Below are 27,256 nucleotides of genomic sequence, written 5' to 3'. Positions count from 1 at the left end.
TTTTAAACCTTGGAAATCAGACAAGGGAAGAAAGCAGAATAGGGAGAAAGCACCGGCCCAGCCTTCCACGGTTCCACATTCATGTATATCGAGTTCATTTCACAAACACAAAGTGCACTGTCAGAAGTGCCTTGGGCAAAGTTTGTACTTTGCTTGAATTCTAACTTTTGTTTACCAAGGTAATAAACCGGTCCTCTGCTGCTCCAGGTGTAAAGCTATTATGAAAAGACATATTTGTATTTCACCCCACCTCAGATGCGCGGTATGTGGAACGGCCTGCACGGTGAAGCAGCTGGGATTTATTTACACAGTGAGGCACCCGGCCTGCACACAGAGGAGCGTCTCCCGCCTGGGAAGGGCTGAGCCTGGCACCATCCTGGCCATCTCTCCCTCCTCTTCCTCTTCATCCATCCACCCATCCATCAATACACTAGCATTCGCCCTCTGTTCTCTGACAGATAATCCAGGCTGCTGGGCACCCTCCAGAGGCCTTGGCAGTCCCTGTTCAGACAAGTCATGTCCCCCTTGGCTTTTTGTCCTAAGCTTTCCAAACAACCTCTTACCAACATACTTTGTACAGCAAGATTAGTGTGGCTAAAGGCGGCAGCTGCAGAAAGATTTGCTCCAATTCCGTGTCTGGAAATCTCGGAGAACTGCTCTTGCCCTCTCTTTCCCACAGGCTGGCTGCACCCTGATGGGTTATCTGAGGTCTGAGGTGAGTGGAAGGAAACTTTCACCCAAATCTCTTCACTGAGCTAAATGGCCTGGAACCCACTCTAAAATGTCTACTGAAATCTTGGCATGGGAAAGAGGAAAGAATGTATGGAAAAGGGCGGGCTGGGAGCGCCAAGGCCGTTAGGCTAGGCACGTGGGAGCGCTGCAGAGAGGGATATTGTGATGTTGTCAGCTTCAGGCAGTCTGGCAGACCACCCAGAAACAAGTGTTAAGTCGCACGGCTGCTGCCACAGCATCGCCCCAGCTGACTCGGGAGCTGCAGACAGGGGCGATCCTCGCTGTCCGGGCTGCAGTCTGGGTTCTTCCATTGATCTTCTGGGAGGTAATTCCAAGTCCTTCAGAAGTTCCAGTTCTCAAATTTCCTGAGCCCTTACTAGGTGCAGAAGTTTCAGCCCGGGGCTACCTTGTTACAGCATGCCAGAAATTAATTCCAGCCTTAAGAAAGGAAACTCTTGGGCAAGCTTCTTAACCCCTGTGAGCTCAGCTTCGTAATCTACAAAATGGGAGGCATAATAGTAATTATCTTCCAAAATTGTTACAAGGATGGATCAAGTGAAGAGTCCGTTGTAAACCCCTAAAGAGCCGCACAAACATTCTAGGTACAACAATACAAAACACTTTATTAAGAAAATTTGAGTGAATGCTTTGCTGGTCATTGTTTCCCTTGTACTGCCTAGAAACTTGGACTGATACATTCATTGAGCAGTTACTGTGATTTAGCCACTGTGGAAGTCAACGTGTGTACGAGTGTGCAGAGATTAGTATAACACTTCCCTGTCTGCAGGGTACTGCGTAGACAAGCGAGACTGGGAGAAAGACAGGGCATCACTGAACACCTCGTTACAAAGTGTTTAATAGGCATTCGACCACTGTGCATTAAGTTCCAGCTATACACAAGGTACTGCTCTTGGCATTGGGAATTAATGTCATGAATCAACATGGACCCTACTTCGTGTAGGTTTCTGGGACAATTCTCTTGCACTTAGTCATCAGAGAGTCTGGATTTTCTTTGCCTTGAGCCTCCTCTAGTCTCCAGGGCCTTGTCATTTTCTGACCGGAGAGGAGAAACTGGCAGAAGTATGTGCAGCAGCTTTTCACAGCCAGACCTGGAAGTTGCACCATGGGTTCCCACTCATGTTCCATTAGCTAGAGCTCAGTCAAACCTAACTGAAAAGAATCTGAAATGAGCTTGTTCAGTTCTCAGGAAGAAACGGATTTTTGTAAAGCTCTAGCTGATGACAATGACAAGGACAGAGCAAGCAAGACATAGCTTCCAGGAGTGCATTGTATTGGAAATTGTATTGGAAATGCTAACAAAGGTTCTACTACACAAGTAAACACATACCCGAGGTCGTTTTGGATAGGAGGATGCCAGTGCAGTAAGCGGGTGATGATGACTGTAGGTGAAGGAGTTTTACATGGAGAAAGGGGTCCTCTCACCAGTCACCAGCCAATCTGAGATCAATACGAGGAATCCTCATCACTTAAGGCAGAGTTAAGGGGAACAGGAATTCAGCAGAGGCTGCAGCAAGTGCAGCTCCCTGAGAGGGAACCCGCTTACAAAGGGCAGGGAAGCGGTGCTGTGAATGGGAGGAGGGCAAAGGAGCAGGGAGGGAAGTTATGGAGCATCTCAAAAGCTGTGGCAAGGAATTTGGATTGCAACCAATAAACGAGGCTTCAAGATTCAAGGTGATAGACAGAGAAAAGAAGGGTGTGTACCTCCATCTTCAGCCCTGTTAACTTCTCTATTGCCCTTTCCTAAGTCTGCTTGGCACTGCCCAGGGCCAGTCCCTGAAGGTCCCAGCTCCCATATCAGCTGGACAACCAGTGGGAAGGCTGGAAGGACACTGGAGGGCAGGAGGAAGACACAGCCAAGTTAAACCTCCCTTTCCCTTTCTGCGTCAACTGGCTTCTCCAGCTAGCTCTGTCCTCCCCAAGGCTTCAGCACCTGCTGACCCATCTTGCCATGGTCTAGCTTCCACCATGGGCAGCTCTGGCCTCTGCACAGCCTAGCCTAGTCACACCAAAGTAGCAATCCCAGCTCTCGCCAACGTCTGGGTTGGCTTCTCAGTCTCCTCCATTACCTGCATAGCTAATGATCTGCATTAAATCCCCTCTGCTTTTGAAGTAGCTTCAGTTTCCTTGCTTGGATCCTGATGGCTGAAACAAAGTGCAGAGCACATGTAGAAACACCCAGGGCCCGCATGTAGCAGACTCACAGTAACTGTACTGGTTTCTTACTTACATTATCATATCATTCTGGAGGTCAGAAGTCTGAAATGGGTCTCATGGGGTTAAACCCAAGAAGCTTTGGGAGAGAATCTGTTTTGTGTTTGAGAGCGGGGGACTGAATTTGGGGCCTTGTGCATGCTAGACAGGTGGTCTATCACTGAGCTACATCGCTAGCCCATTTTCTTCTCTTTTGCAGACTGTGAACGCTGTCTGTTGCCTTGGCTCATGGACCCCCTTCTCCCATCTTCAATGCCAGTGACAGCAGGTGGACTCTTAAGATGTCACTCTGCTGGTTCTCACTTTGCTTTTCCCTCTGTGTGGACTTTTGTAGTGACACTGGAGCCACACAGACGACCCACAGAGTTCCCTGTATTAAAATCAGCTGCAGAAAACTTAATGCCTCCTGCCATTTTAATTGCCCTCACTCTGTGAAATGACATGCTTGTGGGTTCTGTGGATTCACACATGGACTTCTTCGGAGAGCCATAACCCTGCCTACAGAGGAGCCCAGAATGGTGGGAAAGGGGTTACAAAGGTTTGCTAAAGGAGCCAGCGGCATGTTACCTTCCACAGGAAGACAGAAGCCAATGCTTTGTGACTGTAATGAACACAGGGTCAACAGCACTAAGGAGAATGCACTGGGGTATTTACTGTGTCTCTTAGGCTAGAGGTTCTCTCCAGAGGTGCTGGAAGCAGGGGCTCCCGTTGCAAACCCCACTCCAGCAGAGAGCATTCCTGCCTGCCACGCCTGTGATGTGATGCCAGGACCAAGCTCCTGAGCATCTTTCACTCAGGATGGCACGCAGGTTTCTTGTTTTCCTAGAGAAAGGTTCGTTTAGGAGAGTGGAGTGGGTACAGGCAAACTGTTGGCTGCGGCACGTGAGGCCCATCAGTTGCAAGGCAGGGACAACTGGAGTTGATGCAGGCAGTCTTTCCAAATGTAATCAAACGCCTCCTGTTGCCAGACGATGTGTTATTCTGTGGGGGGCTGGTGGCGGGTGTTGTGAATCGGAGATGCCTTCTGTAAGTTTATCAGATGGGTACTGAGAGGAAAGGAGAGCAGGGAGAGAGTCTCACTTCATTGACAAATAAACTTACAAACCATAGCAGTTCCTGGAAAAAAAAAAAACCTCTTAGAAATGCTTGTAGGTGACGGGATCCACCATGGGATGGGGGTGATGAAGAGTCGGGTAGTAATGTCTGTGACAACATAAACTCACAGTCAGCTCCAGTATCTCGGGCTCCAATCTTTTGCACACTCCTCTTTCTCTGGAAGGAGATAAGTTTGCAGAAGACAGAGTTTGGGTGAAGTGGAGAATGGCTTTCTCTATTTTGAGCATGAGATTATGGAAATGACTCTCTCGATGCTGCCTCATTTGAACTGGAATTCCCCCACCCAACTTCCCATGCACCCCTGGGCAGAGGAGGAAGAGGAGGAAGTCCTTACTAGGTCAGCGCTTGGGAGAAGGGAGCACTGCCTGTAGGGGCTTGGGCTGGAGTGAGAGTCCGGTGACAACCTACAGAACTGCAGGCTTTGGTCTGCTTTGGTCTCTATGCTCTGGGGCTTTCTGAACCACTGTTGGGCACTGGGAACCTGTGAGAAATCATTGGGACTGAGGTCCATCAAGGGCACGTGTGTTGGTTGGATACCTCCAACTGCTGCTAGTATGCGGGAGCATTCTTTAGAAAGAGTTGCATTATATAATGTTGCTTCTATGAGCGGCAAAGGTAACAGAATTGTATTTTTATCGGCACAGATACATTACATTTGGCATACATTTTCTTCTTGCAAGCAGTTTTTGGTTCATGAGAACCTTGAAGGTTTAGGGCTATTAACTCACTGAAAGATGTGCAGGGGTAGGCAGAGGATTCTTCTGGAAGGATTTATGCAGGACTTGGGAGAACGCTGGAGAGTAAGTGTAGGCAGCCCTGAGACTTCCTTTTATTTACCTTTCCGTACCTATTGAGGTTTGTACTTTTATACATACACTACTTATATTAAAAGTAAATACAGCAGACTCTGTAAATTCTAAATAATAATGAAAAGAAATACATTGCAATAACCACAGTGGGAAATAAGTATAATGTTCTTTTGAAATATGTGGTAAAATACTAATCATAGAATATCACCTAATCTGGTTACATGCTATAATTTTTCATCGTGACTAAAAGTAATTTTAATACACACACACACATCAGACAGAACAAGAAAACCATGGTGAAATTTAGATAATAATCAACTCCTTGTAGTAAGATTGTTCCCCTTATTAATAGCATTTGGATATTTTCTACATCATCCTCAATAAAGATTAACAATACAGAGAGCTTTTTCGGTGATTTCCCAAGTGCCCGTTTGAAACGATGAGGGGAAGACCGAGCTTCCAGTGCCGCTGCCGCATGGATCCAGAGATCAGGCTCTAGCGGATGAGGCGAGCTCCAGTCTCCTCCACTCCTAGTTTCTCTTTCAAGTTTGCCAGCGGGCAAAGCTACCTTTCTAGGTCTGCTTCGTGGATGTCTTGCGGGTCTCTCAGTCATAGTGAAACATCGTAACTACATCACCCTTCATGACGGCTGAGCTTTGGTTCAGATAACCGTGTTATCAGCATCGTTTGTGCTCTCATCCGTGACCATCACCCCAAGTGTGCATGCTGTCCTCAGTTCAGTGTCATCTGTGTTTCTTTGACTCCTCTGTGATGTGGGGGGTGGGGAGATAAATTCCAACAGTTCCCTCCCTTTCTGCTGGGGCTCAGAATGGGGTTAACCTTGTTTGGAGCCAAATGCAGCGGAGCTTTCAAATGTAACATGGCATAGACTTCCAGAGAGGAGAAACAGGAAGGAGGCTTTCCTTTCTGAGCTGTACCTGACTTCTCTTTACAAACTCTACCACGCTCTTCTGTGGGTTTTGTCTTTATATGGACCCTTTTCTTGCCTTCTGTGGACCAGCTGGGCATCATTGTGTAGTAGACACACATACCAGGGAGAAGGAAGGAAGGAAAGAAAGAAAGAAAGAAAGAAAGAAAGAAAGAAAGAAAGAAAGAAAGAAAGAAAGAAGGAAGGAAGGAAGGAAGGAAGGAAGGAAAGAAGGAAGGAAATAAGGAAGAAAAAAGGAAGATAGGAAGGAAAAAAGGAACGAAAGAAGGAAGCTACAGGGCTTACAGGAAGCTGAGATTAACTCCACTGTGGAGGCAGAATTCAAGGTGGAATTTGAACAGACTTTGAGGGATAGATGGCATTGAGTTAGCAGAAAGAGGAGGAAAGGTGACCTAACAGGACAAGTAGAGCAAAGTCATATATTTATGTGTCGTGTGGGGAATAACTTGTCTGAACGTCTGTGTCTGCAATGTGAAGGTGACCACACCACTGGCCTTAGAGGTGGCTATGAGTGTCAAGTGCTTCACTGAGTAGCACAGCTCACGTTTACATTGCACCCACTGGATGCCCAGAGCTAGCAAGCAGCAGGCCAGGGTACACGCCCAGGGCAAAGTTAGCACCATGGACCACTGTTCAGTACACCATGGAATGATGAACAGAAACAGAAGCATTTGCATGTTTGGGTTACCTGGTTCCTTTGAATCCAAACTTGCTCCATATATCTTAAAAGTTTCAGACTCAGAATTCTAGTTACATGCTTAGCTAAATCAGCTTTGAAGACAGCCACCAGCTCACTGCCCAAGTGCCTCATCTGCTTGTTAGGATGCTACTAGGTAGGCAGGGGGACTCCCAGAATTCCACAGAGTGATTCAAATGAAAACAGCCAGTGTGATCCGAACCTGAGAGAGCCACCTGCCCTCAGCCTCACTGTGACCAGTCATGAGCTGTGACCAAGCTCACGATGCCTACTGTGAAGACAGGGCAGGTCCCATCAGCAGACTCTCTTGGGTCTAAAGTCTCAGGCACTAAAACCATGAACCACTGAGCCTTCTTCCTGCTCTGGCCTTGTTTGAAATAGGTTCTCACTATGTCTTCCAGGCAGGTCTCAGGTTCACCATCTTCTGTCTCAGTCTTCCAAGTGCTGGGATTACAGGCATGTACCACTATGCTTGGCCTGTTATTACTCTCAGAAGAAACCATATCTAAGAATGAAAGTTCTTTGTGTGTGTGTGTGTGTGTGTGTGTGTGTGTGTGTGTGTGTAAGAAAAATAATCTGTAGAATGATAGCACATATTTGTCCTGTGCTTTTTATCTTGCAGTGGCTCACACACATTACTTTCCATCTCCTAACAACCTTGTGGTGATGCACATGCAAAGACAAAGGAGGACAGAAGAAAGGAAGTTCATGGAAGTGCGGAATTAGATCTTAGACTCCAAGGCTCAGAAAGGTCAAACTGGACGATAATGAAGGTCACACAGCTGAACAACAATACTGCAGACTAGGATGCTGCTTTCTGGCCTCCAGATCTCAAATTCTTCTCGTTTTCCTGCACTCCCTGAGCCACCCCATCCTTAGGCAGGGAGAGAGGAAGAATCTCTGGGCCTAGTTTCCAGGTCCTCTCATGTAACTCCAGTTACATTATTCAAAGAGTTCTATGGGAAAGGGAGCTTAACTAGGGAGCTAGGATTCTGGGCTGGATGCTGTTTTGTCCCCAGGGAAGATTTGGCAATGCCTGGAGACATATTGGAGTGTCACAACCGGGAAGAGGGAAGTAGATGTCATTGCCAACTAGGGGGTGAATGTCAGAGACACTGTGAAATGTCTTAGGATACACAGGGTGACCCCCAGAGCAAAAATGCCAACAGTACTAAGACTGAAAAGCTGTGAATTGGAAGAAAGAGGGGGAAAAAATGAAAAAAGGGGAGGGGAGAAGAGGGGAGGGGAGAAGAGGGGAGGGGAGGGGAGGGGAGGGCAGGGGAGGGGAGGGAAGGGAATAAAAGACCTTTCCATTCCCAGATTTCCATGCACACAGGAAGTTTTCCAAGACCATCTCCTTTTTAAAAACAGCTACTGGTATCCTGCAAGCACTTTTTTCCTCCTACCTTAATGAGGATCTGCCAAATATGTCAGAGCTAGAAAAGAAATTTAGGCCCAGAGAACCGAGATGACGGATTAGGCCCACCCAAGGCCACCAAGCCGCATCAGGTTAAGAAAGAACAGGGCCATTCAACTGCCCCAAGTGAAACACATTGTCTACTTCACGTGCTTATCTGCCCGCTCACCGGCTCTGCTTCAAGCCATTTTCTGACTCACTGAGTTAACAGCTGCTGAGATCTGAACGTTCTCAGCCACAGCCTTGCCTGCAGTTTATTCTAATACAGAGGGAGGAGACGGGAAGCAGAGCCACGCGCCAAGCGAAGAACCTCGCAGACTTGGCCTCAGACTGGCGCCATGGCACAGCCCAGCTGCCCAGCAGAGGCCTCTGCCCATCTTTAAGGCCAGAGGAGGTAAAACTCTCTACTGGAAATGAAACTGACATCACCAAAGCCCTTGCAGGAGGCACATTACTGAAAATAATAAAGTTTCTTGGAACTGAAAGATTTTTTTTTTTTTTTGCTCAATTTTTCATAGCTTGTTCTGTTGGTTTAGTTTTTTTTACTCAGCCAGTCGGTGAAACTGAGTTGGTCAGTGAAACTTTCTAGGGACTGCAGGTTTCACTTTCAGGGTCTAAGAGTTTTGGTTTGGGCTTTTTCAAGCCTTCATTAAAGCAATTAGAGTGTTCAGTAGTCTAGGCCAAAAGTGAGTTTCAAGTTACAGACACACACACACACACACACACACACATGCACAATGCTCAAGTGGTATTTACTAAGTAGATGAATTCCTACAAGATATTTATCCAACATGTGCTCTAAGGCCACAGGGAATAGATACAGCCCTTAGCAAGACAAAAATGCTTCCTTCCTTCAGTGACTTATAGTCTAGCTTGGGAAGTGAATCAGCAAATAGCTTCCAGCTTCTCAAAAACATCCTTCGTGCGTTGTCTGTGGAACTTAACTCAAATATTATTTTCTTATTGGAATACCCTTAATTTTTTGTATTTGTCAACTGCTTATTTAATCTTCAGGGCCAAGATCAGATGCTAACTTCTTGAAAATATCTTTTGGAAATCTCCCGGGGAAATCAGGAAATGTTCCTCAGGTTTATCTTCAACCTCTTTGCCAAAGGGCTACAAAATCATTCAGCACGTATTATGGCCCTGTGTAAGAACCTCGGGCCTTTATGCTGAGCTCTGTGCTCAGCCCTCTGTTGTTGTGTATTATATTATTCTATTTGCTCCTGATTTGCTTTGTTTTGCATTTTGAGAGAAGATCTTGCTAAGTTGGGCTCAGACCTGTGGTTCTCCTACCTCAGCCTCTCAAGAGTACTGGGATTACAAGGTGTGTGCCATCACATCCAGTCAGAAACACCAAAGTCAACTCTAAAATAAATTGTCTTACCTGTTGGTGTCATGGACAGCTCACTTTGCCTCTCTCTGAGCCAGTTCCATAGTCTATTGTGAGTATCAAGACTCTGAAAGCAGTTAACTGGCAGATGGCAATTTCTCAGTGCAGAATTAGCCCAAGTGTCAGGCACTAAGCTCTCTGCTGCAGAGGATCCAAAAATTCAAATGATATGGGCACTTATCCCCGGATCTCATCATGTAGCAAATGGAAAGTTCACAAAAACCTTTGCAAAGGAGATCATAATGCATTAGAACATTTATTATAAGACGTATTAGGGAACAGATGGAAACCAACTCTGAATGACGGATCTGATTCTCTGCAAAGTTCTTAGAAAGGATAGAATTTAATCTAGACCTTGAAAAGAGGGGAAATCATATCTAGGTGAGCTCTGTAGGCAGGGGAGTGTGTGAGGTATTCCCAGAAGAGGGACCTAATGACTCCAAGGCAGTGAATGTGAGAGAGTTGGGCGAGCCAAGCTGTCAGGTAGCTGAAGGTGAGATTTCAGATATGAAGTAAGGATGAGAGAGGAAGAGAGTGGAATTCAACATGGATTTATTAGCAGAGTTAGCTGGAAAGACAGTATCAAACTCTTAAGGGCTTTAAGTGCCCAGTGCAAAGTTCCAGATTTATTTCTGAGGGCAGTCAGGAGGTACTCAAGGTGTCCGATGTGGAAGGGTGGCTTGAATTTATCAGGTTCCTACCATCAAGTTGCTCAGCCTGGTCGAGAAGAGAAACAGGTGAAGAATAAACTATAAAAAGATATGGTGAGTAAGATGCAAGAAGTACAAAGGAAGGAAAAATCAGGGAGGAAGGTTCAGGAGAGGAGCAGGAGAAACCAGGCCTCCTGAATGTCTGTCACTGCAGCCCCACACCATGTTGTGTTCTCTCTTGTGTGCACGTTTTCCTGTGCTGTGATCTCCTCTGGGCCAAGGCTCAGCGTCTGCCATCCTGCAAATCTTCAGAAAGCATTGATTAAGTAAACTATAGGAAACTGCAGTCGTAGCGTGGATCATGGTTTTGGGAGGAATTGGGGGCTAAAGACCCCTTAGGAATTTTTTGTAGAGTTCAACATGAGAACTGGTGGGACTGGAAGAGCAGGGTGATGATCATAAAAGCATTAGGATGGACCAGAGACAGACACAGAGCCAGAGCAGACACAGGGTATGCTTGAAGGTTAGGAGGATGAAGACATGAAATTCACAGAAGCATCGAGGTTGGGTGCTTGAAAGCCTGCAACTGCTATCAACATCATCCACTCAGACTAGAAAGGCTCAAATTCCGGGGGCATGGTCCATGCTGAAATTCACTACATATTTATGGAGAGGATAGACACATGGAAAAGTCCTCATCACTAATCAGGGAATTACCGGTTCGTTTTCATTGAGGTTGAGGGGAGTTTACATATCATCAACTCTTTCATTCTTGCATGAGTGAAATGAGGTAAGACAGGGGAACTGCCTGCTTTTGATCTCACAGTTACTAGGTGATAAATTTAGGGCATGAAACTAAATCTCTGGACTCCTAGGCTAGTGTTCTTTCCAGTATGTTAAATGGTTATTTTCTTCAATTCTTAAAAAGAATTTCAGAGGAAATGGCATGCATGAATATCATGTACCACTTGTAATTTATTTTTTTTAACTAAAAGCTACATTGGGAATTTCATTTCCGTTTTGCTGATTAAAATAGGAATTCTGAAAGTCATGCATATTGATTGAGGAGTCCTCAGTTTGGGGGCCAAATTCTTACCTTCTTTAATCGGATTTCCCCAGACATTTCTCTCTGACCTATCCAGATCCCTGCTTGCAACTGAAGACAGCAGGACCTGCTCCAGGGAACTGTGTGGCACAGAAGCTAATCTGGTTCTGGTCCGAGGACAGTTCTGAGGACAGTTAATCACCTTGCAAAGGTGAAGTTGAGATTAAAATAGACATGTGATGATTTGATCAATCAGTTTCTAGGAGCCTCAAATCCAAAAGGAGTAATTTCCTTACATCACACCCAAAACCAGTTCCTCCAGCGTACTCCTACATCCTATGCACCACTCCTGCCTTGATGGAGGGAATGATTAAAACACAAAACAAAGTGTAAGGTCCAGTCCTTCCTTTAAACAGTTTCCACTCTAATCGAGGAGAGGAGACTCCCAGAAAGCAAAATCATCATGTAAGAGCAGCATCTGTCTCTTTCCTGGGTAACTTTTAGGAATTGAACAACTTTAGCTGAGGAACTTCCGATTCCTTTTGGGTACCTGAGCGTGACTAGAGCATCCTGCACAACAGCTCTCAGTGGCCAGGGTCAGACTTTCTCACTTATTGGTCCTCCAGGGACAGCACTGTGGTGAACACTGAATCAACACCATCAGGGTCAGTTTGTGAGGAGGCAAGCAGGGTGCTCAGTCAGCAAAGGGAGGTCCACACCGCCAACCTAGATATACCAATTTCCTTTCCTCCAAGTCACTTTCCACAGTGGAACGGCAGTCAGCATTCAAAGCCCATCAAGCATCTTGGTTGCGGCAGTGAGCTGTAAGAATAACAATAACAAACATTGCTGAGCACTCGCATAATATTCTGTGTGCATTACCTCATTGTAGAGTAACAGTAGTCCCAGATTCTTGTCCCTAGCACTGCCAAGATACTGTATTAGGGGATAACTAATGGACTCCTTCTTCACCATTTCCTCACCGGTTACACGTGGAGGCCTGCCCAGTGCCAGGGCCTGAGCTTGAGAGAATGAAACTCATGCAATTGAAGGTTGGAGACTAAACCAGTACGTTTTTGAAAGGAAAGATGTGATACTCAGTAAAGTTTAAAATGTGTATTTGCTTTAACAGCTTAACCTCTAGAAACTTATCCTTTAATGTCAGTAGTAAGTGTAAGTAAAGATTTACATGCAAAAAGCAAAAAATTCATGTGCAAGGATATGTGTGTCACAGCATCATATGTAAAAGCAAATCAGTCAAATGATCTTAAGTATCTTGCAACAGAAAAGCAGTTGACACCAGCAGTCTATAGTACACCAAATTGAAAATGCAGTCATTTCCATAATATATCTTTAAATAAACAATTTAATACATATGTTATAATTTACTACACACAGATATGTACAGAAGGTAACATATTCATGAACAGATTTGATTCAACTTAGGAAGTGATCTTGATTGGTAACTGCTAATGGATTGGCAGATAAAACTCACTGCTTTATCTAATTTTCAAAAAGAGCTAGATAGAGGTAAGTTTTACTTTTTAGAACTTTTTACATCTACCACGTGACTTTTAAGATAAATGCATCTGGATGAAAAGGAGGCCCTTGTTCTCTGATAATCTGTGACCATCTCTCTGAGTCTGAAGGCCAGGAGTGAGAGATTTTGCCAGGCATAAGATCCTCTAAGAAGCATGGGTGAAGACCTGAGATGAAAGGAAATCAAAGCGGGGAAATCACATTCCTATTAGAGCTCTTTTGGAGAGAAAGAATAACATGGTTAAAGTGAGCTGTTTATGTTACTGTGATAATTCTTTCCTCTCTGCCCAACCTCAGGGACTCCTCCGCCAAGTCTACTGGACACACATACATGCACACATAAATATTTTACTAGATGACAATGATGGCAAGATTACCTCAGAGTCCCCTTCTAACTAAAATCCTGGGTGTCTCAGTCTCTATTTGTGCCTGCCCTTATCTGCCCCGATTTCCATCCCACTCACACAGTCTCCCTGGCCTGCCCGATCGGCTACTGTCTACCCTCTAGGTGAGTCCCTTTATGCTCTTTCACCGCCTTCTGCTTTTCTCCGTCCCTCTCCTCACATCAGGTCTCTGCTTTCTCTGCCTGGTGGATCCTACTCAGCCTTTACTACTGTGCCCAAATGCCCCCTTCCTAGATATCTTGTTTGTCCTCAAAACAGAATTGCCACATTCCCTTCCGAGCTCCCTCAGCGCTTCTGTTAAGCTGGGTAGAGGAAGCTGTGTCGCAATTGCTGTCCCCTGAGGACACCGAGCTTGTTTACTTCTTCCTTCAGTAGCCTCAGCACAGTGCCTGGTAGATGCTCAAAGACTGTTGCAAAAATAATAAATGTATGAATTACACACCTAGCTTTCACTTAGCTTTGATTGCCAAGGCCTCCCCGGTGCGGAACCCTTTCCTCCTGGAAGGTGCACTAGAGGTCCCAGATCCATGGGAATCTTCTGCTCCAAACCACTGCTGCCCCGCCCACAGATCTGGCCCAGGGTCACCTTACCAATGTGTTGCACTGGCTGTGCTGACTTCCAGTGTCCTCGTGTAGCCTGTTCGGATTCCAAACTGTGAGATCTACCTGGTCCCAAGTCGGACCTGAAGAGAGGTAGTGGCCAGGCCAGCATGGGAGTTGTGGGCACAGGAAGAAGATTTTTCTCAAGGTAAAAGGCTGTTTCTGCCCCGCGGCTCATGGCCCTTTAACAGCTTAATGATCCTGTGAGAGTCCTTGACCTGCCTGGCCAGGTGCTGAATGTTGGCAGGAGAGCCCCACCCAGCTTAATTGATCTGTGTCTGTCCTCTATTGGGCACTGGGCAGGAGTCAGCACATTTCCCTCTGTGCACACACACTCCCTATGCCAGGCTTCCAGGGGACATTTGTCTGAGCAAAGCAGGTCAGGCATGTGTTCAGAGGTCCCACTGTGGGTGTTCACTGCCTGTCCTCCTTTCTCTCCAGACTTGCCTTTCACCCTCTTCAGCTGATTTTTGTCTCTAGTGTCCGTGTCTTTCTCTCATTTTAATTGATCTCCTTTCTCTCCTTCCCTGCTTCCCGTGTTTATTTGTTCTGGCCTTTTTCTCTCTGTCCGTCTTGTTGCCATATCCTCCCTCCACACCTTCCTCTCTTTCCTGCACACAAGGACTTTCTGTCAGTCCACAACCCTGTGCCAGCTTATCTTTCGCCAACATTGAAGAGCCCTCCCCTTTGCTTTCCTGCCTGAAATACTGGACAGACATTAATGGTTTTCTGTCTACTCCCGCTCTCTCCTCTCCTCCTCCACGTGTCTGGGCAATGAGACTCCAGGCTCCTACTCTTGTCAGAATCATTTTGGGCACCATTGCTGGGGCCTGACCCTTGCCACGTTCCCCTCCTAGTGATCAAACTGACACATGCTGATGCACAGGGAACAGGCCCAGGACCCTGGCCAAAGCCAGCAGGGGGTTGGCTTTGGGATCCCTCATGCTGAGCCTGGCAGCCCAAAGTTTATGAGCTGTCTTCTTGCCCTTTCCCCCATCTCCTGGATTTGAGTAGAGTCACTCTGTGTTCTCGCGCCACCCATGAGTGGTCATGAATTCACAGCCAAGAAGCCATAAAACAAGAGGTGGGATATGGCCAGGATGATCTGCCTTTTTTTTTTTTTTCGTCCAGTGCTAGGGTCAAACCTAGATCTCTGCGTATGCTACGCAAGCACTGTAACACTGAGCTACATCTCCAGCTACTTTCTCATTACATAAAAAAATCTTTAAGTAGGAGAAAGATAATCTTTCTTTTTTTTTTTTTTCAGTTTTGGAGTTTGAACCCCGACTCTCGTACGTGTTAAGCAAATGCACTGCTATTGACTCCTCCGACTTCCCCAGCCCACTCTTTACTCAGGCTGCTTCTTCATAGTGAAGTAGAGGCCACCACTAAGCCTAGCTCACTCTGAGCCTCACAGGCGCATAATTAGGGTGTGGATAAAGTTCTTTCTTCCAGTCGTCATCCAATAAACACACGAGCAGCACTTTTGGTCTTTGGGAACAAGCATGTAAAGATGTTCCTAGTTCTCAAAGAACTGACAGTGTCACAGAGGAGATAGACCTGTACACAGGTACACTAGAAACACTTGAGGTCATTGCTGCGGACAGAACAAAGAGTCAGTGACTATAGACTGACCGTGGCCAGTGGGAATATACCCAGACACAGAGCCATCTGGGTTGAGTCTTAAATTGTTGGGCAAACAAACAAGAACCCAATTATTTCTATGCAGACAGAGGAAATTACATTAATTATGAGGGAAAATAACAACAACAAATATCTTGGAGAAAATATAAAGAACGAGGGAGGCCCTGACAGAAACAAATGATTGGCTATTTAATGCAATCTACAAAGCTCCACTGATATTTTTATTTAAAATGGATTCATTCTAATTAATTTTCTAGCCTCAGTGTAAGGTTAGACATTCCAAAGGCAAAACAAAACCATGGTGGAAAGAAGCATTAAAATCAAGAGGTGTGAATCCTAGTTCTGCCTGGAACACGCCACTCGGAGCCAATTCCTTTCCTTTAGCGCTCAGTTACGTTCTGCGACTCCAGCAAGGTTAAGTGTATTTGTCTCTCCATCTGACTGTGATCTGGTGGGTTCTGCCATGCTCTCCCAGTGGGCCTTTTGCATCCTCCACCATAATCCTGTATTTCTCTAGTCATGGTCTTCCGGGAAAGGAAATATGGGAAGCATTTGCAATCATTTTGTAAATAAGAAATAAAAAAATGTTTTGAATCCTACAGCCTCTTCTTTTCTCCCTTCCCCAGCACTTTTCCAAGCCAGTGGATGGAAAGAGACAAACACAAGACTTGAGTTATTATACCTTTAACATGGGGGAAACAAAACAAAAGAAAACAAAACACAACTCTCTACAAGACCCTAGGGCAGTAGGATGACCTAATGGAATCTTTAAGTTCAAGGATAAGAAAAGCAAGACTCAGGAAGAGTAAGTGACTGGGTCATGTTTACAAAGCAGGTCAGGGACACAACGGGCATGCAGAATCCAACTGAACCATCGATCAGCAGGGCCTTTATGACAGCATACATCCCATGCCTACATCTTAACTTCAAGTCCAGTCTGCCTCAGTGCCATGAGTGAGTTTCAATCCTTGATCATGACACAGCATGCTTTAGAGAGGGCATCAAGAGCCCCTTCCAAATGTGTACCACTGAGTTCCTGAGAACTGCTATCATAGTTTGTTTTCTGTACACATTAAAGTACCTGAGGCAAAGCAACTTTATGAAGAAAGAGGTCTATTTATCTCACAGTTCTGAAGACTCAGAGGCATTGCTATTCCAGGCTCAGCTCAGCTCCTGTGAAGGGTTCACAGCGCAGTGTATTAATGAGAAAGATATTCCATGGCCAGACAGGAAGCCAGAGAGAGATGTGGGGCTCAGGTTTAGGCTTTGATACTAACTTGCTCTTGTGAGAATAATTCAGGATCCTGTGAGCACTACCTTGGTGCCCTCCCAGGGCAGCATCTCCAGGGTCCTAAGGACCTTTCGCCTCTTTAAAGTCCCACTACCTCAGCATTGCCACACTGAGGACAGACCTCCAGTTCATGAACCCTTAGGGGGCAACCGCGTCTGAACTATAGCAACCACTATCTTTTCCAGTGCAGCTCCTGAGACTTTCTCCAACAGGCAGATAGATGTCTCACTGGCCAAGGTTAATAGTACTGCATACAACAGAGCTCCTGGGGAAGAACCTACAGATGACCATGAGACATAGCAAGCACTGTTCTGCACCATGACAAGGATGGGATGAGACGTGATGAAGAGAGAAGGAGGAAGAGATGGAGCAAAGATCCTTGTTTGTTTTCAAAGGACATACATCTTTCAGTTTCAACCAGGACACTCAGCAGGCACAGAATCACAATCCTCCCTCCCAGCCCTCAGGAAAGAAAGCTGATCCTTTAGCCATTTAAATAACATGACTAAGACAAGGAAGGGCAAGTGGACAGTCATTGTGACCCTTTATGTAAATAATAATTTTCTAGTGGGAACTGTGATCTCTCCTTGGCCCTTCTATTTTTAAAAGCTAATTATATCTGATTTTGTTTACATAGGTGGGGCTAATAAAAAATTTGCTCTGTAATCATTGAACTTAATGTATCTGGTTTTGGACACTGGTGATTTATTTTTGCACACATGCTCCAAATTGGTGCTAATTACTATAAAGGATCAGCGTTTCTATTCCAAGGGGGATGACAACAGAATGTCAGTTTGCAGCCTCTGAGCGTAATGTCCCAATTATCAATGCATTCCAGATTAGAATGGACTTGGCATCTTCTTGAAAGGATTTGGCTTCAGTTTTATCAGACAGTCCCTGGATGTAACTTCATTAAGACTTGCTTTCTAGTAACTTGTTGGTGTACCTGTACATTTCCCTCCCCTTTTACTATTGTATCAGCATTCCAAATACCTACCTTTCCATTTCCAGTCAAATTCTTCTATCCAAAGCCTTCTTTAATCTGTGGCCCAAGATTAATATTTACTTCCTGTGCAAGACACAGAGTACTTCGCTGATCCCTTCCTTAAAGGACTCACAACTTTCTACACATTATAATCACTTACATTCTTCTTTCTACAATATAAGCCCCTTGGTGACAATACTTTATCTGAGTTACCTTTGTGCCTGCTACCCTGAAACTTCTGCTAGTTCTCTGTGCCACAAGGGCTTTATACACTGATTTAATTGAGGTTTTTCCCTAATATCCTACCTGCTTCAGAAAAAAAAATTAAGGTAAGCTTGAATAAATATTTATGCAACAAATAACATACATAACAAATATAACATATCTTCTTTTATCACACTTTGCTTTGCTGTGCTTCACAGGTACTGTGTTTGTTAGAAATTGTTTGTGCGACCCTGCAATAAACAGGTCTGTCGATGCAATTTGTCCAGCTGTGTGTGCTCACTTTGTGTCTCGGTGTCACATGCAGGCCACCTCTCAGTATTTCAAAGTTTCTTCTTATTATTATAAATATTGGGGTGATTTGGGATCAAGTGATCTTTGATATTAACTCTCTTAAATGTCTGGAGTTCCATGAATAGCACCTATAAAAAGACAGTTCCCCAAAAAACAAAATTGATAGATGTTGTATATCTCTAAAAAACTGCTCCCCTAGCTGGCTGCTCCCCATCTCTCCCCCTCTTGTGGCCTCTTTGTTCCCCAAAACACCACAGCATCGACATTAAGCCAATTAATAACATTTTAGTGGTTCCTTTCAAGTGAAAGGGGAAATTTGCATATCTGGTTTGCATAGTAAGTCATGCCAAAAGGCAGGACAGACAAAAAGCTAGGTTTCTTATGCCTAATAGTTTATCAAGTTGTGAATGCAAAGAAAAAAAAGTTTTTTGGTTTTGTTTGTTTGTTTGTTTGTTTTTGGTGTGTATGGTTGTGCTAAGGAGTGAATTCAGGGTTTCACACCTGCTAGGCAAATGTTCTACCACTAATCTACATCCCCAGCCCACAAAGGAAAAATTTTTGCAGGAAATTAAAAGTGCTACTCCAGTGAATTCATGAATGAAAATAAAATGGAATTGCCTTATTGCCAATATGCAAAATGTTTTAGTGGTTTGGACAGGCTATCAAACCAGTTACAAGAGTCCCTTAAAGCATAGTTTTATTAAGAGACAGAGAGGCCATAACTCTTCAGTTCTATAATGGCTAGATAGGTAAGGAAACTGCAGAAGAAAGCTCTGAAACTAACAGAAGTTGGTTCATGAGATTTATGGAAAGAGGACATTTCTATAAAATAGAAGTGCAAGGTAGGCCAGGACATACTGATAGACAACGCTGCAACAAGTTAGCCAGAAGTTCTAGCTTAGAAACTAATGAAGGTGGCCACCTGTTCTAATTACTTTTCTAGTGGCTGAGACAAAATATCCAACACCCACAAATTAAAGGAGGAGTGGTTTATTTTGTCTCACAGTTTGTAGAAGTTTCAGTCCATAGTCTACTGGCTCCAAGACAGGGCAGCATGGCAGAACAGCCTGGCAGAGGAGAAAGAGCTGGCACGGCAGCAGGAAGCAGAGAAAGATCAAAGCACAAGGATGAAAATGGACCCTTCCAGGGCATGGCCCTAGTGACTCACCTCCTCTGACCAGGCTTCACCTCCAAATATCACATTTAGCCAGTACACTGATTAGCCTAATCCACTGATGAGTATAATGCTCTCATGAAACAATCACTGTCTAGAAGCTCCCTTGGGGGCATATAAGAGTTTTGGGGGACATCTAGGTATAAACTGTAGCATTCTGTCCCTGGACCCCAAAAGACTCATGAGCATCCCTTTATGCAGAATGTATTTAGTCTATCTCTAAGAGTTCCCAAAGTCGTAACAGTTCCAGCGTTGCTGAGAAGTCCAAGCCTCCGAGCTTAAAGCATACTCTTATCTGTGAGCCCTTGTAAAAATCAAAAGAAACTTAAACATCTCCAATGTAAAAAAGCATGAAGTAAACATTTCCATTCCAAAAGGGAGAAATAAGGGAATAGAAAGGAACAGGACCGACATAAACAGCAACCTAGTAGGGAAAACATCAAATCCTGCAGTTCCATGTCCAGCACCTAGGACAAGATGTGACAAAACGTAAGCTCCAAATGCCTTTGCAGCTCTGCCCCTATGGCATTGCTGGTGGTTGTAGCCCTCCTGGCTTCTCTCCTGTGTTGGTTTTGTTTACTCCTTGTAGCTTTCCTCATACGTTCCACATTCTTGGCTTCTCCAAATTTATGGGGTTGCCATGGCACTTTTGGCTTCATTCTCACAGCTTCACACACTCTTAAAAGCACACTGCTCTGGCCTCTAGGGCCTTCTTCTGAAGTCTGGGTGAGAACCTTCCTGACCCTGCAACAGTTACATTCTCTACACATGCAAAACCAGCACCGTGTGGGTGATTCTAAAGTCTGCTGCCAGCTGAAGCAGTAATTTGGCTCTTATGCATCTTGCTGGTAAGTTGCAGAGGCCAAGTAATGTCTGGATGGCTGAGCATGGTGCATTGAAAGCAGAGAAGCCAATTTCCTAGGCAACCCTTCATAAACAGAGAATCTGGGGCCTCTCAAAGCAAAATCCTTCCATTTTCGATCTTTGAACCTGGAAGGTCTTGACTTCAGGCTATTTTTCCAACCGTCCCACTGTAAACTACTTGTTTTTTTCTTTGTTTGTTTCTTTTGTTCTTTCGTTCTTTTCTTGTCTAGGGATCAAACTCAGGATCTCGCACGTGCCAGACAGATGATTATGTTGCTGAGCTAAATCCCCAGCCCTTGGCTTCTTTTCAATGCTAATCTTCTCAGACTAAGATCTTCTCCTTCTGAGTTTCCAACATACTACAACTTCTTTTCTGCCAAAATTCAGAAGTTTTAAAATTATTCAGCAGGGCCATTTCTCCTGGTTTTCAAGGTATAGCTGGCTACCACTTTCCCCCAGTGAATAGCTGTAAAACAGACTGGAAGCTCAGCTGCCTTGAAATGTGCTCCAGCAAATTGATTAGTTCACCATCCTTAATTCTGGTCTCCTTCAAAGTCTCAGGACATAAGAAAAATCTGGACAAATTTTTCACCACAGCAAAACACCCATGTAATGGAGTCTTCAATCCCAAGTGAAACCTCTGGACCCTGGCCTTTACTGTCCACTTTTCAATCAGCGTTCTGGTCTTTGGAGCTCCAATCATAATCTCCCAATCAGCTTGACTTATATCATTCTAGAAATGCTTCTTCAGCTAGCATCTTCAAGCCTCTCCAAACTTTTCCCTAGGACAGGTTATAAAGGTTTCTGAACTACATGACCAGGGAGTCACAGTGACAACCCTACTTCTATGGTACCAAAATTTGTCTTAGTTACTATTCTTGCTGCTGAGACACAATGATACCTGACACTCACAAATTAAAGGAAGAGAGGTTTACTTTGGCTCATGGTTTGTAGAGGTTTCAATCCGTAGTCTTCTGGCTCCAAGGCGTGGCAAAGAGGTGTGACAGAGAAGAAAGGCTCATGGCATGGTAACAAGAAGCAGAGAGAGACAAAGACAGAGAGAGAAAGGGAGAGAGAGAGAGAGAGAGAGAGAGAGAGAGAGAGAGAGAGAGATCAAGGGTGGAGAGATGGAGACGGACCCTTCCAAGCTGTGTGTCCAATGACCCACCTCCTCCAACCAGGCTTCACCTCCCACCATCACATTTAGCTACAAACTCGTGACTATTCCATTGTTATGATCGAATCACCTCCTCAAAGCCCCACCTAGAAGTGCATGAGGCTTTGGTGGGACATCTAGGTATAAATGATGACACCATCCTAAGCAATATGTGTTTACTGTAGATGAAACAAGTTAATACTGGAAGAAGAGATCACCTAGAACTTTCATGGATACCAAGAAGACATCAATGCGTGGCTTCAAAGCTTCAAATGATAGATTGCCTTTTTTGTTAGGAGCTAAGATAACTGCAGTTGAAGTCAACATTCATTTACTATCCTGAATGTCCCAGGGCCCTCAATAATTACACTGAATAGCCTAGAGCCCTTTAGAATTACACTCAGTCTACTCTGTGAACCAAATATAAAACAATAAATCTTAGACGACAACACATGTATTCATAACATGGTTGACAGAATATTTTCACCCATTGTTGATATGTATTGCTTAGAAAAAAGATTTGTTTCAAAATATTATTATTTATTGAAAATATAGCTGGTTGCACAAGAATTCTGGTGGACATGTACAGTGACTAGAATGTTGTTTGCTTGTATGCTGATACGACATCCATTCTGTAGTCCAAAAATAATTTTGACTTCCAAGTTGTATTATTTAAGAAATACATTTCAAATAAGGCATGATGGTACATGACTAGAATCCTGGAGATTATCTCAGGGATTATCTCTGGAAGAGTGAGGCAGGAAGACTGCAAGTTCAAGTTCACCCTGGACACTTTAGTGATGGGGCTTGAGAAGACTAACTTTGAAGGAAGCTCTACTGTGAGTTAAATGGTATCAAGCAATATGAATTGCTACAGAGAAATGTTTTATGAAAGAATCAATCAAAGCAATAAACTTAGCATTTCTTATGGTAAGATATTGCCCCAACCACCACAACTTTCAGCAACCACCACCATGATCATCCAGCAGCCACCAACACGGAAGAAAGACCCTCCTTCCAAAACCAATACAGCCCACTGAAGGCTCAGACAAACCCTAGAATCTTCAGCAATAAAACATTTTTTTAATTTAAGGCGTGCACATTTTTAGACGTACTGTCATCACATATTTTCTAGACTGGAGTAGAGTGTAAATGTGATTTTTATATGTACTGGGACACCAAAAAAAATTCATGTGACTTGCTTTATTATGTTTCCTTTATTGTGGTGGCCTAGAACCAAACCTAAAATATCTCTGAGGTATGCCTGGACCTGTGCATACGCAAGCAAAATCACCAAAAATCTATTAGAGATACATCACATAAATCTTGTAATATAAAGTTTAATTATCATATCTACAAAAATAAAAACAGTGCTGTGGCAGGTGATTGTATATTGTGGAAAAGAACTTAAAATTGAACCATTGAGGCCAAAGGAATCCAAATTTCTAATGCGACATTTGCTTAATACAAAATGTTAGATGAACACAGCATAAGAAAACCATCTTCCTGGGGTGGAAGAGCAGTCACTGGCTGAACAAAATGAGTATGAAACCTATGATGACTAGGGAGATAAGGCCACTAATGAAGATGAGCAAGCAGGTCCATCCTAATTTGTTCATTTGCTATTCACTTATTTATCTGATAAACCTCAATGTCAAACATTATGTTTGCACTGTGGATACAAAAGTAAATAAAAATGTCCTAGGTTAGATTTTTAGGCTGCTGGGGATTTAGCTCAATGGCATAAGTGCCTGCCTTGCAAGCGCATGGTCATGAGTTTGGTCCTCAGTACTGGGAGGGGGGGAGGTTAGCCCAAGAGTCAGCAAACTCTAGCCAAAGGGCCAAATCTGACTCAACATCTGATTTTATAAAATAAAGTATTATTAAACACAGCTGGGCTAATTCATGTATTGATGGGGGCTCCTTCCTCTCTGCAACTAGAGTTTACTAGTTCTGACAGAGACTATGTGTCTTGCAAAGCCAAAGGTTTATGCATCATTTTTCTCTTTATGGAAAAATTTTGTTGACCTTGATTTACAGGTCACCAAGGTATAGTGGAGATACTGCTGTGTGTGGTAAGGACTGAGTTCCATGGAAGATAACTTGTTCTTGGGAAGTCAAGAAAGACCTCCTTAAGTAGGACCATAAAGGCAAAGACCAGGCATCTCTTGTTCACTGTTGAGTTACAAATGCCTGAATGGTGCCTAGAACATTGTAGGTACTCAGTAAATATTTGACGAATGAATGAACAAAAAGAGATTCCCCCTGAAGTGAGAGTAAAAGGGAGATTGTTCTATGTGGATACAACACAGGCAATGACTTTGAAGCAAGAGAGACCCAGGACCTGGAGAGCAGGAGCAGCTCAACTGGAGTGAATGGAGGAGTCTCTGGAAGGAAGACAGAAATAAGACTGGAAGTGGGTTAGATGACACAGGGCCACCTAAGCCTCACTAAGGAGTGAAGACTATCTGGAAGGCCACAGAGGCCCAGCAGGAAGTTTCAGGTGGACAAACACAAGCTCAGAGTGCTGCTTCAGGACGATCACTTGGACTATTCTAGCCTGAACCAAGCAGCCAGGCTAAGAGCTGTGGCAGAAATGTGAGGTCTCACATTTAGTAGTGATATTGGAAAGAGGACCAATAGACTGTTCAAGACAGACAGAGGCAGGCAGTAGAACCGACTGGAGCCGAGGACTGAGTGTTGGGAAGGGAATCAGAGGGTAGGGAATCAGAGGAAGTGAGGGGTGAAGATGATGGGAAGGTATAAGCCTTCCCAGCCTATACCTTCAGCAGAACCCAGGGCTCTTCACTGAGCTGAGGGTTGTATGAGAAATAGAAAGGGTAAGAGGGGAAATTGGCACCATGTGAGGTACACAGAATTCAAGGTAGGTATGGTATAGCAGGGGTTTCATTATTTGGGTTTAAAAATCAGGTGTATATTCTAAAGATCTAAAAGTTGGGGTCATTAGAATCTGGAGAATAAAGTAGAGCCTAAAAAGTAGGTAACATCTAGACAGAAAATATTGAGTGAAACAATGGAAGGATCAAAGGAAAGTAAAAATCAGAGAAACACCAACACCTAAGAGATGAACAGAGCTCAGCAACCCATGTAAGCGACTGAGAAAGAACCTCCAGGAAGGTGGCAAGCGACCCAGTTACATCTGGGGCAAAAGAAGCCAGGGACATAATCACCACGGCCAAGCGTTTCAAATGATTAAGGCACATTTAGTTCAGTAAGGAGAGTCACCATGTATTTACCTTTGTCCTTCGTGATAGTAGCACTGACACAATAGTGAGGGCCCAAAGTGAGGTGCAGGGGACCAAAATATGAATGGAAGGCGACACACGAGGTCCCACACTTAGGTAGTGATACTTGTTTGAGGGAGACAGAGACAGGAAGCAGAACTGACTGCAGTTCAGGACTAAGCGTTGGTGGATGAGGATCAGAGAAAGCAAGGGGTGAGGATGACGGGAAAGAGGGTAGGACAAGCACAGGCCATTTATGAAGTGACCTGGAAGGCAGGACAATTGTCAGGGGCAGAACAGAAAGGTTTACTTTCTCCTCTTCCCTTCTCTCCTGTCTTCTATTCTTGTCTTCTCTTCCCTCCCTGCCCCTGGCCGGTGCTCTCAAGTTAAGAGACATTTGATTATGCTTAAACATTAACTAAGAAGAAACAATATTTTATTTTTAATAAATCACCAAGAAAAGTTGGCTTCTGCAGACAACTTCATACATTTTATCTCTTTAGCAAAAGAAATTCAGTAACCCAACCTGTTCTTTTTTTTTTTTTTTTTTTAACTTAGTTTCCAAGAAGCTTAGAATCAAATTCAGTTCCCCCCAGATGACTGGTAGTATTTACTACCACTTCCTTCACCTGCTTTCTGTTCTGTTTTATAGCTCCGTGCCTTGTTTTTAAGTAATAATTATTGGGAACATTTACAAGGACTTTCTCACTGGATGGCTCAGCACTGTCATCCGTCCAGCTGAGTGGCAGGCGTGCGGGTGAGTAAACAGCTCAGCTCTTTCCTTGCAGGTTAGTTGAGGAGACTGGCATTAAACCAGGTGGCAGGAGCCTGACTTCCCACCATCTTAGAGCTACTGCACCAGCCCTAGTCTCCTTAGGGCAGCTTAAAAAATGCAGACAAGCAAGAAGACTCTAACTTGTTTCAGACATTATTAGTCTGGGTCTCTGTTAGAACAGCTAACCCGTAATCTCATAGAGGCAACCAGACTTCTGAACTAACATCATGTAGAAAGAACCCTGCTTTCTAGAGGGCATAGTAAGTGGATGAAGAAGACATGATGTTGGTCTTAGGGAGTCTGGTCCAAAAGACCACAGTTGCAATTTTCTGTGATGCAAGAAAATTGGAACTGGGTGCTTTAAGGTAAGCAGAGGGCCAGACATAAAACACAGAGGAGAGAATCCTTATTATTATTATTATGAAAGAGACAGTATTTGAACTCAGCCCTCAAAGAGGGCTAAACTCCTGGCACAGGGAATGACTGTCTGAATCTTTTAGGGCACAGAGGATTTTACTTCTCATTCAGATTTTAGATTCCGGTTATTCTGAAAATATGATCCTCCGGAAAATTTCTGGGCTTTTTCTCTCCTCTCTTTAATCAGACAAATAAATATTGTGAAAATACGACAAAAATGTTTCAAATATTTTAGAGAATCAGTTGTTTCCAAGTCTCTGATTCCCCCTCCGCCATTTACAAAGAGGCCCTTGATTTGCTCATTCAAAGCTTTTGATGGATTAATGAAAGCATTTCTGCTAAGTGAGTTTCTAAGCAGTGCTTTCTGGGTTAATTTTGAAGGACTAAAAGTACATAAAGACACTGAAACTTCATTCCTTTTAAAAATATCAATATGCACTTGTTTTTGACTAATGCACGCAGGATTGTCTTCCGGTTAGTTTTCCTTGAGAAAAGAAATGAATCCTATGTTTTCTCTTGCATTGTTTCACAGTGCCTAGTAAAGCAGTGAGCCAAGGAGGAGCACAGTAAGTACTGCTTTAAATAGAAATAGAATTTAAAATTTTTACAAAGACTTTCAATTCACACATAGTAATTATCTCTACCTATGGAGTGCAATGTGACATTCTGATGTGTGTATTCAGTATGTATAGATTAGGTCAGGTAGTTGCTCTTCTGTGCTGTGGAGTTTTAGAAATCATTCAAACTGTGCTTCTAGAATTGTGGAATTTGTGATTATGGTGGAGGACGGTTGGAGGTTAGGGAGGCCCTTGGCAAGGAGCCAGGAGCTGGAAGCAAAGGTCCAGAGGGGGAACCTGTGAACCTTTGGGAGGGTGCACCAGAGCCCAGCAGCAGAGCCCCAACCTCTTCCCCTGAGCTCCATGCCGGCAAAGAGATAGCGACCCGAGGGAAAGTGCTTTAGGTAAAGGGGACAAGGCCACTGGGTTCTAGAGCAGGCCGAAGCTCTCTTGTGCTCTTCAAAGTCAGCTAATTCTAGCTTCTAATTTCTGTGTGTGTGTGTGTGTGTGTGTGTGTGTGTGTGTGTGTGTGTGTGTTGGGGGGGTTGTGTTATTATAAACATAAAAGAATCCTATGCATCTTTTGATACCTAGATTCATACTCGTGTTCTTATGTCAGAATCTAAATACTTGAAAAATATAAAGTAATCTGAACAAAGTCACATTATGAAATTCCAAGACTAGAATGGGTACATCTGCTTTGTGATGGGACAAAAATCATTGAAGTTTGGGGTTCTCTGGACCTCTCAGAACATCGAGATACGTTCTCCTTAGTTTTTCCCTCTCTGGCAATCGGAGGAGTGAAAGGCTGCCAGGAGGAATCCCACAGGAAGGGCCGTCAGAGCAGAAGAGTTACAATTCCCTGGGGCTCTGTGAAGCAGGCAGAGATAAAGAAAGAAACTGAGGGAGCAAGATGGCGGCCCCAGGCTGGTGTGGATCAAGAGGGGTTCTTGCTGGGTGACAGTGAGGAGACTACGGTTCTTTAATTTAGAGCCAGCAGCTCTAAATGGTTGACTTGAAGCTCTAATATATTAGAAACAAAGTACAGG

At 44.1% G+C, this 27,256-nt stretch overlaps 2 long non-coding RNA genes across 4 annotated transcripts; one reads left to right on the top strand and one right to left on the bottom strand.

Annotated features, from left to right (window-relative positions):
- The first annotated feature begins 441 nt into the window (after nt 1-441).
- Nucleotides 442-3,359, top strand: LOC134478769 (uncharacterized). The gene is made up of 2 exons (XR_010051659.1): nt 442-715; nt 3,164-3,359. It is a non-coding gene; the product is annotated as an uncharacterized LOC134478769 (long non-coding RNA).
- Nucleotides 3,360-3,592: 233 nt separating this feature from the next.
- Nucleotides 3,593-14,196, bottom strand: LOC106025065 (uncharacterized). 3 transcript variants are annotated; one of them, XR_010051658.1, is made up of 4 exons: nt 13,575-14,196; nt 11,092-11,862; nt 9,340-9,568; nt 3,593-4,080 (listed from the first exon to the last, which is right to left on the bottom strand). It is a non-coding gene; the product is annotated as an uncharacterized LOC106025065 (long non-coding RNA). The 3 variants fall into 3 exon arrangements; XR_010051657.1 differs by having other exon boundaries at nt 3,593-4,010; nt 13,575-14,195; XR_002788368.2 differs by lacking the exons at nt 3,593-4,080; nt 9,340-9,568 and adding an exon at nt 9,883-10,301 and having other exon boundaries at nt 13,575-14,188.
- Between the last annotated feature and the right edge of the window lie 13,060 nt (nt 14,197-27,256).

The sequence above is a fragment of the Cavia porcellus genome, unplaced genomic scaffold (assembly GCF_034190915.1).
Source record: "Cavia porcellus strain 051 isolate PalLab524CR breed Dunkin Hartley unplaced genomic scaffold, mCavPor4.1 scaffold_14, whole genome shotgun sequence".
NCBI classification, from domain to species: Eukaryota; Metazoa; Chordata; class Mammalia; order Rodentia; family Caviidae; genus Cavia; species Cavia porcellus.
Note: the sequence above shows the minus strand (reverse complement) of the source record. Positions and strands in the feature narration are given on the sequence as shown.